Source organism: Lagenorhynchus albirostris, chromosome 9 (genome assembly GCF_949774975.1).
Source record: "Lagenorhynchus albirostris chromosome 9, mLagAlb1.1, whole genome shotgun sequence".
NCBI lineage: Eukaryota > Metazoa > Chordata > Mammalia > Artiodactyla > Delphinidae > Lagenorhynchus > Lagenorhynchus albirostris.
In genome coordinates this window covers 81,732,944-81,745,030 of record NC_083103.1, presented here as the reverse complement: position 1 = coordinate 81,745,030, position 12,087 = coordinate 81,732,944, and positions in this window count along the sequence as shown.

Here is a 12,087-nt window from a genome sequence, read left to right as displayed (position 1 = left end):
TTAGCCTTTATGGCATTTGTTCCTTAAAATTAAAAGATCCCAAATACAGACACATATACATAAACACACATATCCAAGTGAGTACAAAAAAATATGTTGTAAACCTTACATTAGTGGTAGAAACCTGATGTGATTGATCTCCTTCAAGGCGGGAATTATGTTGTATTAAACATGAATCTACCCCTACAGCAGCACTAGCTCCTCATCTTAATACCTATTCAAGGATAGGAATAGCTAAGTAAAGTATCGTGGGAAAGTTAGTATTTGAGCATGATTATAAAAAACTGGAAGGTTATCATTTGTTGAGAAATGGAGGAGCATTTCAGACAGAAGAAAGAAGTGGGTGCTCACTAGGAGCAATGAGTAGCCCAGAGATGGGAATCATGATGGGGATTAGTAGCCAGTAGGACTCAGGAGTTTAATAAAAGCCAGATTCTGAAGAGCTTGGCAAATGTAGACATGAAATAAATATTTTGTAAACAAATTGGAAAATGTTACAAAATGGGGTGTTGAGACATACATTTCCCCTTTACCTTGTTTATTAACAAATACTATTGTATTTCTTTTAATAATGGAGTCACGGATTGTTTGTTTAACTTGATTCATATACAGGCAGTTGATGGAGCATTGATGAAATTACTTTGATAATCAAAGTCCTCCAAAATGATATTTCAGATTTAAAAAGTGAATATTATATTGTGTTTTCCAGTTTAAACAACCACACTGAACACATTCACAAATTATGTGTTTAGTATTTTAAAATTTAATTTGACTTTGGACAGTTTAATTGCGATGACTATAATTGTTCTTTATTAGGCAACTACAATGATTTAAGAATGTAATTTTTAGTTCTTGAAACAATCTTTCAATTTAGTTACTACTAGGCTTGTTTTTAAAGATGAGAAGATTAAAGCATAGAGTGTTTAAGTAACAAGCCCAATGTCACATAGCTAGTAATGATACAGCAGGATTCAAAGAAATATTCAGTTCCATAAATACCACATATATTTATAAGAAAAGCCAAGTGTTTTGTTTGCATCAATTGTCATGGCTCTGATTTAAGCTGAAGCTTATGCATCATTAATGAAAGAAAAATTATGTACTTTCTAATATTGTAGAAATATAAGTACTAAGTCATTTAACACAAATGCCATGGTAGCAAAGTTAGATCAATAATAATTATTTCTTCCAGTTTAACAAATATAAATATTTGATTGGTTAGGAAGGAAAAAATCTAAAGAAAGGGAAATAAGCATACTCACTCTAGTTATATAACCATCTGATACTTGAAACAACTCAAATGGTTGATCTATAATAGAGTTACCTCTCCCTATTATAAATCATATACATCCCAGTTTATTACATTTAAGTTCTAAACATTTTTCTGATTCCATTTTTTTCCTCCTTTTTTTATCACCTAAGAAAATTTGAGTTGTATGTATTTAGTCACACCATATCCAACTTCTTTCCCTTGAAAATATCCTTGGCTGTGACTGAATACATTTTGCATAGCATTTTTAACAAAAATAACATGGAGCCATACTGACTTCACTTCTAAGATAATTCTACTCACAAACTTGTCTGGTTTCCTGAATGTTCAAAACAGTCTTGTGCAAAATGTTTGTCAGCCAACATACTTCTTAGTCCAATGGAGAGATTATGGATAAGCTATTTATGAAAGTGATCAATTACTGCTATCCCCAGATAAACTCTTTTTATTTATTTATTTTTATGGTGGTAACTTTATTATTAATTTATATATCTATTGATCTATTTATTTATTTATTTGTCATAACTTTATTTATTTATTTATTATTGTTTTTGGTGTGTTAGCTTCTACTTTATAAGAAAGTGAATCAGTTATACATATACATATGTTCCCATATCTCTTCCCTCTTGTGTCTCCCTCCCTCCACCCTCCCTATCCAACCCCTCCAGGCGGTCACAAAGTACCGAGCTGATCTCCCTGTGCTATGCAGCTGCTTCCCACTGGCTATCCACCTTACGTTTGGTAGTGTATATATGTCCATGCCTCTCTCTCGCTTTGTCACAGCTTAACCTTCTCCCTCCCCATATCCTTAAGTCCATTCCCTAGTAGGTCTGTGTCTTTATTCCTGTCTTACCCTTAGGTTCTTCATGACATTTTTCTTCTTAAATTCCATATATATGTGTTAGCATACGGTATTTGTCTTTCTCTTTCTGACTTACTGCACTCTGTATGACAGACTCTAGGTCTATCCACCTCATTACAAATACCTCAATTTCATTTCTTTTTATGGCTGAGTAATATTCCATTGTATATATGTGCCACACCATTTTTATCCATTCATCCGATGACGGACACTTAGGTTGTTTCCATCTCCAGGCTACTGTAAATAGAGCTGCAATGAACATTTTGGTACATGATTCTTTTTGAATTATGGATTTCTCAGGGTATATGCCCAGTAGTGGGACTGCTGGGTCATATGGTAGTTCTATTTGTAGCTTTTTAAGGAAACTCCATACTGTTCTCCATAGTGGCTGTACCAATTCACATTCCCACCAGCAGTGCAAGAGGGTTCCTTTTTCTCCACAGCAGTGCAAGAGGGTTCCTTTTTCTCCACAGCATTTATTGTTTCTAGATTTTTGGATGATGGCCATTCTGACTGGTGTGAGATGATATCTCATTGTAGTTTTGATTTGCATTTCTCTAATGATTAATGATGTTGAGCATTCTTTCATGTGTTTGTTGGCAGTCTGTATATCTTCTTTGGAGAAATGTCTATTTAGGTCTTCTGCCCATTTTTGGATTGGGTTGTTTGTTTTTTTGTTATTGAGCTGCATGAGCTGCTTATAAATTTTGGAGATTAATCCTTTGACAGTTGCTTCATTTGCAAATATTTTCTCTCATTCTGAGGGTTGTCTTTTGGTCTTGTTTATGGTTTCCTTTGCTGTGCAAAAGCTTTGAAGTTTCATTAGGTCCCATTTGTTTATTTTTGCTTTTACTTCCATTTCTCGAGGAGGTGGGTCAAAAAGGATCTTGCTGTGATTTATGTCATAGAGTGTTCTGCCTATGTTTTCCTCTAAGAGTTTGATAGTTTCTGGCCTTACATTTAGGTCTTTAATCCATTTTGAGCTTATTTTTGTGTATGGTGTTAGGGAGTGATCTAATCTCATAATTTTACATGTACATGTCCAGTTTTCCAAGCACCACTTATTAAAGAGGCTGTCCTTTCTCCACTGTACATTCCTGCCTCCTTTTTCAAAGATAAGGTGACCATATATGCGTAGATTTACCTCTGGGCTTTCTATCCTATTCCATTGATCTATGTTTCTGTGCCACTACCATACTGTCTTGATTACTCTAGCTTTGTAGTATAGTCTGACTTCAGGGAGCCTGATTTCTCCAGCTCCATTTTTCATTTTCAAGATTGCTTTGGCTATTCGGGGCCTTTTGTGTTTCCATAAAAATTGTGAAATATTTTGTTCTAGTGCTGTGAAAACTGCCAGTGGTAGTTTGATAAGGACTGCAATGAATCCGTAGATTACTTTGGGTAGTAGAGTCATTTTCACTATGTTGATTCTTCCAATCCAAGAACATGGTATATCTCTCCATCTATTTGTATGATCTTTAATTTCTTTCATCAGTGTCTTATAATTTTCTGCATACAGGTATTTTGTCTCCTTAGGTAGGTTTATTCCTAGATATTTTATTATTTTGGTTACAGTGGTAAATGGGAGTGTTTTCTTGATTTCACTTTCACATTTTTCATCATTAGTGTATAGGAATGCCAGAGATTTCTGTGCATTAATTTTGTATCCTGCTACTTTACCAAATTCATTGATTAGCTCTAGTAGTTTTCTGGTAGCATCTTTAGGATTCTCTATGTATAGTATCATGTCATCTGCAAACAGTGACAGCTTTACTTCTTCTTTTCCGATTTGGATTACTTTTATTTCCTTTTCTTCTCTGATTGCTGTGGCTAAAACTTCCAAAACTATGTTGAATAAGAGTGGTGAGAGTGGGCAACCTTGTCTTCTTCCTGATCTTAATGGAAAAGCTTTCAGTTTTTCACCACTTGAGGACGATGTTTGCTGTGGGTTTGTCATTTATGGCCTTTATAATGTTGAGGAAAGTTCCCTCTATGCCTACTTTCTACAGGGTTTTTATCATAAATGGGTATTGAATTTTGTCAAAAGTTGTCTCTGCATCTATTGTGATGATCATATGGTTTGTCTCCTTCAATTTGTTAATATGGTGTATCACGTTGATTGATTTACGTATATTGAAGAATCCTTGTATTCCTGGAATAAACCCCACTTGATCATGGTGTATGATCCTTTTAATGTGTCGTTGAGGATTTTGCATCTATGATCATCAGTGATATTGGTCTGTAGTTTTCTTTCTTTGTGACATCCTTGTCTGGTTTTGGTATCAAGGTGTTCATGGCCTCATAAAATGAGTTTGTGAGTGTTCCTCCCTCTGCTATATTTTGGAAGAGGTTGAGAAGGATAGGTGTTAGCTCTTCTCTAAATGTTTGATAGAATTCGCCTGTGAAGCCATCTGGTCCTGGGCTTTTGTTTGTTGGAAGATTTTTAATCACAGTTTCAATTTCAGTGCTTGTGATTTGTCTGTTCATATTTTCTATTTCATCCTGAATCAGTCTTGGCATGTTGTGCATTTCTAAGAATTTGTCCATTTCTTCCATTTTGTCCATTTTATTGACATAGAGTTGCTTGTAGAAATCTTTCATGATCTTTTGTATTTCTGCAGTGTGAGTTGTTACTTCTCCTTTTCATTTCTAATTCTATTGATTTGAGTCTTTTCCCTTTTTTTCTTGATGAGTCTATCAATTTATCAATGAGGTTTATCAATTTTGTTTATCTTCTCAAAGAACCAGCTTTTAGTTTTATTAGTGTTTGCTATCATTTTATTGGTCTTTGCTATCATTTCCTTCATTTATTTTTCATTTATTTCTGATCTGATTTTTATGATTTCTTTCCTTCTGCTAACTTTGGGGTTTTTTTGTTCTTCTTTCTCTAATTGCTTGAGGTGCAAGGTTAGGTTGTTTATTCGAGATGTTTCCTGTTTCTTAAGGTAGGATTGTATTGCTATAAACTTCCCTCTTAGAACTGCTTTTGCTGCATCCCATAGGTTTTGGGTCATCGTGTCCCCATTGTCATTTGTTTCTAGGTATTTTTTTATTTCCTCTTTGATTTCTTCAGTGATCACTTCGTTACTAAGTAATGTATTGTTTAGCCTCCTTGTGTTTGTGTTTTTTACATATCTTCTCCTGTAATTGATATCCAGTCTTATAGCATTGTGGTCGGAAAAGATACTTGATACAATTTCAATTTTCTTTAATGTACCAAGGCTTGATTTGTGACCCAAGATATGATCTATCCTGGAGAATGTTCCATGAGCACTTGAGAAGAATGTGTATTCTGCTGTTTTTCGATGGAATGTCCTATAAATATCAATTAAGTCCATCTTTGTTAATGTATCATTTAAAGCTTGTGTATCCTTATTTATTTTCATTTTGGATGATCTGTGCATTGGTGAAAGTGGGGTGTTCAAGTCCCCTACTATGAATGTGTTACTGTCGATTTCCCCTTTTATGGTTGTTAGTGTTTGCCTTATGTATTGAGGTGCTCCTATGTTGGGTACATAAATATTTACAATTGTTATATCTTCTTCTTGGATTGATCCCTTGATCATTATGTAGTGTCCTTCTTTGTCCCTTGTAATAGTCTTTATTTTAAAGATATGACATGAGAATTGCTACCCCAGCTTTCTTTTGGTTTCCATTTGCATGGAAAATATTTTTCCATCCACTTACTTTCAGTCTGTATGTTTCTCTAGGTCTGAAGTGGGTCTCTTGTAGACAGCATATATATGGGTCTTGTTTTTATATCCATTCAGCCAATCTGTGTCTTTTGGTGGGAGCATTTAGTCCATTTACATTTAAGCTAATTATCGATATGTACATTCCTATTCCCATTTTCTTAATTGTTTTGGGTTCATTATTGTAGGTCGTTTCCTTCTCTTGTGTTTCTTGCCTAGAGAAGTTCCTTTAGCATTTGTTGTAAAGCTGGTTTGGTGATGATGAAATCTCTCAGCTTTTGCTTGTCTGTTAAAGTTTTAATTTCTCCATCAAATCTCAATGAGATCCTTGCTAGGTAGAGTAATCATGGTTGCAGGTATTTCTCTTTCATCACCTTAAATATGTCCTGCCAGTCCCTTCTGGCTTGCAGAGTTTAGCTGAAAGGTCAGCTGTTAACCTTATGGGGATTCCCTTGTGTGTTATTTGTTGTTTTTCCCTTGCTGCTTTTAATATGTTTTCTTTGTATTTAATTTTTGACAGTTGGATTAATATGTGTCTTGGCGTATTTCTCCTTGGATTTACCCTATATGGAACTCTCTGTGCTTCCTGGACTTGATTAACTATTTCCTTTCCCATATTAGGGAAGTTTTCAACTATAATCTCTTCAAATATTTTCTCAGTCCCTTTCTTTTTCTCTTCTTCTTCCAGAACCCCTATAATTCGAATGTTGGTGCGTTTAATGTTGTCCCAGTGGTCTCTGAGACTGTCCTCAATTCTTTTCATTGTTTTTTCTTTATTCTGCTATTCAGTAGTTATTTCCACTATTTTATCTTCCAGGACACTTATCTCTTCTTCTGCCTCAGTTATTCTGCTATTGATCCTTTCTAGAGTATTTTTAATTTCATTTATTGTGTTGTTCATCATTGCTTGTTTCATCTTTAGTTCTTCTAAGTCCTTGTTAAATGTTTCTTGCATTTTGTCTCTTCTATTTCCAAAATTTTGGATCACCTTTACTATCATTATTCTGAATTCTTTTTCAGGTAGACTGCCTATTTCCTCTTCATTTGTTAGGTCTGGTGCATTTTTATCTTGTTCCTTCATCTGTTGTGTGTTTTTCTGTCTTCTGATTTTGCTTATCTTACTGTGTTTGGGGTCTCCTTTTTGCAGGCTGCAGGTTCCTAGTTCCCGTTGTTTTTGACGTCTGTCCCCAGTGGCTAAAGTTGGTTCAGTTGGTTGTGTCGGCTTCCTGGTGGAGGGGACAAGTGCCTGTGTTCTGGTGGATGAGACTGGATCTTGTCTTTCTGGTGGGCAGGTCCACGTCTGTTGGTGTGTTTTGGGGTGTCTGTGGACTTATTATGATTTTAGGCAGTCTCTCTGCTAATGGATGTGGTTGTGTTTCTGTCTTGCTAGTTGTTTGGCATACGTTGTCCAGCACTGTAGTTTGCTGGTCATTGAGTGAAGCTGCATGCTGACATTGAGATGGAGATCTGTGGAGATTTTCATCATTTGATATTACGTGGAGCTTGGAGTTCTCTTGTGGACCAGTGTCCTGAAGTTGGCTCTCCCACCTCAGAGGCACAGCCCTTACTCCTGGCTGCAGCACCAAGAACTTTTCATCCACACGGTTCAGAATTAAAGGGAGAAAAAAGTAGAAAGAAAGAATTAGTAGAAGTAGAAAGCAAGCAAGCAAACAAGAAAGAAAGATGAAAGAAAGAATGAAAGAAAGAAAGAAAGAAAGAAAGAAAGAAAAAAGAAAAGGGGAGTGAGAGAGCAAGGGAGGGAGGGAGGAAGGAAGGAAGGAAGGAGAGAAGAAAGGAAAAAGGAAAGAAAAATAAGATAAAGTAAAATAAAATAAAGTTATTAAAATAAAAAATAATTATTAACAAATATAAAAAAAAATTTAAAAAATGGACAGATAGAACCCTAAGACAATGGTGGAAGCAAAGCTATACAGACAAAATCTCACACAGAAGCATAAACATACACGCTCACAAAAAGAGGAAAAAGGGAAAAAATCAGAAATCTTGCTCTCAAAGTCCACCTCCTCAATTTGCGATGATTCGTTATCTAAAGGAGGGAAGGAAGGGAAGAAAGAAAGAAGATAAAGTAAACTAAAATAAAATACGATAAAATAAAACAAAGTTATTAAAGTGAAAAATAATTATTAAGAAAAAAACAACAACAAAAAAAAAGCAGGTGGATAGAACCCTAGGACAAATGGTGGAATCAAAACTATACAGGCAAAATCTCACACAGAAACATACACACTCATAAAAAGAGGATAAGGGGAAAAAATCATAAATCTTGCTCTCAAAGTCCACCTCCTCAATTTGGGATGATTTGTTGTCTATTCATGTATTCCACAGATGAATGGTACATCAAGTTGATTGTGGAGTTTTAATCCGCTGCTTCTGAGGCTTCTGGGAGAGATTTCCCTTTCTCTTCTTTGTTCTCACAACTCCTGGGGCTCAGCTTTTGATTTGGCCCTGCCTCTGCGTGTAGGTCGCTGGTGAGCATCTGTTCTTCACTCAGACAGGACAGGGTTATAGGAGCAGTTGCTTCGGGGACTCTGGCTCACTCATGCCACAGGGAGGGAGGGGTACGGATTGCGGGGCGAGCCTGCGGCGGCAGAGACCGGCGTGACGTTGCACCAGCCTGAGGTGTGCTGTGCGTTCTCCTGGGGAAGTTGTTCCTGGATCCCGGGACCCTGGCAGTGGCAGGCTGCACAGTCTCCCCGGAAGGGGTGTGTGGATAGTGACCTGTGCTCACATACATGCTTCTTGGTGGCGGCAGCAGCAGCCTTAGCTTCTTATGCCCGTCTCTGGGGTCCACGCTTTTAGCCGCAGCTCGCGCCTGTCTCTGGAGCTCCTTTAAGCAGCGCTCTTAATCCCCTCCCCTGGCACACCAGGAAACAAAGAGGGAAGAAAAAGTCTCTTGCTTCTTCAGCAGGTCCAGGCTTTTCCCCGGACTCCCTCCCGGCTAGCTGTGGTGCACTAACCCCCTGCAGGCTGTGTTCATGCTGCCAACCCCAGTCTTCTCCCTATGCTCCGACTGAAGCCTGAGCCTCAGCTCCCAGCCCCGCCCGCCCCAGCGGGTGAGCAGACAAGCCTGTCAGGCTGCTGAGTGCCAGTCGGCACCGATCCTCTGTGTGGCAATCTCTCCGCTTTGCCCTCCTCAGTGTGGTGGCTGCGCCCTCCTCCGCAGCTCTGAAGCTTTCCCCTTCCGTCACCCACAGTCTCTGCCTGCGAAGGAGCTTCCTAATGTGTGGAAACCTTTCCTCCTTCACAGCTCCCTCCCACTGGCGCAGGTCCCGTCCCTATCCTTTTGTCTCTGTTTATTCTTTTTTCTTTTGCCCTACCCAGGTACGTGGGGAGTTTCTTGCCTTTTGGGAGGTCTGAGGTCTTCTGCCAGCGTTCAGTAGGTGTTCTATAGGAGTTGTTCCACGTGTAGATGTATTTCTGTTGTATCTGTGGGGAGGAAGGTGATTTCTGCATCTTACTCTTCTGCCATCTTCCCCTCCGTCCTTCCCAGATAAACTCTTAAAATCTGATTATTTCAATATCTTTATTAGAAGAATACAAAAATATATTTTTATAAATTATACATAATTATATGTAATAGAATATTGCATGTAAATCAGATGTGCATCAAAGAAAATATTATTAGTGGTTATTTGGAGAATGTGGGATCATATGTATTTTAATTTTCTTTTACATATTTTACGTACTTTCAAAATTTTCTAAATTGGTCTTTATTGCATTTATTTATTTATTATTATTATTATTATTTTGCAGTACGCAGGCTTCTCACTGCTGTGGCCTCTCCCGCTGCAGAGCACAGGCTCCAGACACGAAAGCTCTGTGGCCATGGCTCACAGGCCCAGCCACTCCGCAGCATGTGGGATCTTCCTGGACCGGGGCACGAACCCGCGTCCCTTGCATTGGCAGGCGGACTCTCAACCACTGTGCCACCAGGGAAGCCCTGCATTTATTTTTATTTATTTATTGAGGTGTAGTTGATTTTCAATATTATATCAGTTTCAGTTATACAACATGGTGATTCAATATTTTTGAAGATTTTACTCCATTTAAAATTTTATAAAATATTGATTAGATTCCCAGTGTTGTACAATATATCCTTGTTCCTTATTTATTTTATACCTTGTAGTTAGTACCTCTTAAGTCTCTACCCATATCTTGCCCCCTCCACCCTTCCCTCTTCCCACTTCCCACTGGTAACCACTAGATTTTTCTCTATATCTGTGAGTCTTTTTCTCTTTTGTTAAATTCATTTGTTTATTTTATGTTTTAGATTCAACATATAAGTCATAACATACAGTATTTGTCTTTCTCTGTCTGACTTATTTCACTCAGCTTAATACCTTCTAGGTCCATCCATGTTGCTTCAAATGGCAAATTTTCATTCTTTTTTAAAGCTGAGTAATAGTCTATTGCATATATATATATATACACACACACCACATCTTCTTTTCTTTTCTTTCTTTCTTTATTTTGCGGTACATGGCCTCTCACTGTTGTGGCCTCTCCCTTTGCAGAGCACAGGCTCCGGACACGCAGGCTCAGTGACCCTGGCTCATGGGCTTAGCCACTCCACGGCATGTGGGATCTTCCCAGACTGGGGCACGAATCCGTGTCCCCTGCATCGGCAGGCAGACTCTCAACCACTGCGCCACCAGGTTAGCCACCACATCTTCTTTATCCATCACTTGTTGATGGACACTTAAGTTACTTCCATATCTTGGCTTATAGAAATAATGCTGCTAATGGATTTTGGGGTGCATGTATATTTTCCACTGAGTTTCATTTTATTTGGATATATACCCAGGAGTAGAATTGCTGAATTATATAGTAGTTTTATTTTTAGTTTTTTTTGAGAATCTTGTACACTGTTTTCCACAGTGGCTATACCAGTTAATATTCCCACCAATAGTGTACAGGATTCCCTTTTCTCCACATACTCGCCAACATTTGTTATTTGTGGTATTCTAGGTAATAGCCATTCTGACTGGTGTGAGGTGATATCTCATTGTGTTTTTGATTTGCAGTTCCCTTATGAATAGTGATGATGAGTGTATTTTCATATGTCTGTTGGCTGTCTCCATGTCTTCTTTGGAAAAATATCTATTGGGATCTTCCCTCCATTTTTTAATCGGGTTGTTTGTTTTATTGATTTTGAGTTATATGAACTGTTTATATATTTTGGATTATAACCCCTTGCCGGTAATAATATTTGAAAATATTTCCTTCCACTCAGTAGTTTGTCTTTATGTGTTTTTGATGGTTTCCTTTGATGTGCAAAAGTTTTAAAGTTAAATTAGGTCCCATTTTTCATTTTGCTTTTGTTTCTTTTGCCTTAGGACACAGATCCAAAAAATATTGCTATGATTTATGTCAGAGAGTGTCCTGCCTATCTTTACTTCCATGAGTTTTAAGGTTTCTGGTCTTACATTTAGGTCTTTTATCCATTGTGAGTTTATTTTTGTATATGGTACAAGAAAATGTTCTAATTCCCTTCTTTTATGTGTAGCTGTCCAGTTTTCCCAGCAGCACTTATTGAAGAGACTATCCCCCATTGTGTATTCTTGCCTCCTTTGTCATAGATTAATTGACTGCAAGTGCAGGTGCATGAGTTTATTTCTGGACTCTCTATTCTGTGTTATTGATCTACATGTCTGTTTTTTTTTTTTTTTGCCAGTACCATGTTGTTTTGATTACTGTAGCTTTGTAGTATAGTCTGAAGTCAGAGAGCATGATACCTACAGCTCTGTTCTTTCTAAAGATTGCTTTGGTTATGCAGGGTCTTTTGTGTTCCCATACAAATTTTAGATTTACTTGTTCTAGTTCTGTGAAAAATGTCATTGGTATTTTGATAGGGATTGCATTGATTTGTAGATTGCCTTGGGTAGTATGGTCATTTTAACAATATTAATTCTTCCAATCCATGAACATGCTGTATCTTTCCATCTGTTTGTGTCATCTTCAATTTCTTTTATCAGTGTCCTATAGTGTTCTGAGTAAAGTTCTTCTACCTCCTTAGATTAATTCCTAGATATTTTATTCTTTTAATGTAATTATAAATGGGATTGCATTCTATTTTTGATATTTTGCTGTGTAGAAATGCAACAGATTTCTGTATATTTTGTATCCATTCTTAGACTGTTTATTCTATATGCATAAAGAAAGCTAGAACATAGGTAAGATAGATGGTAGGCAAAGGAGCCACATGGCATCAACAGCTATGTTATGAAAGGCTTTTAATATTG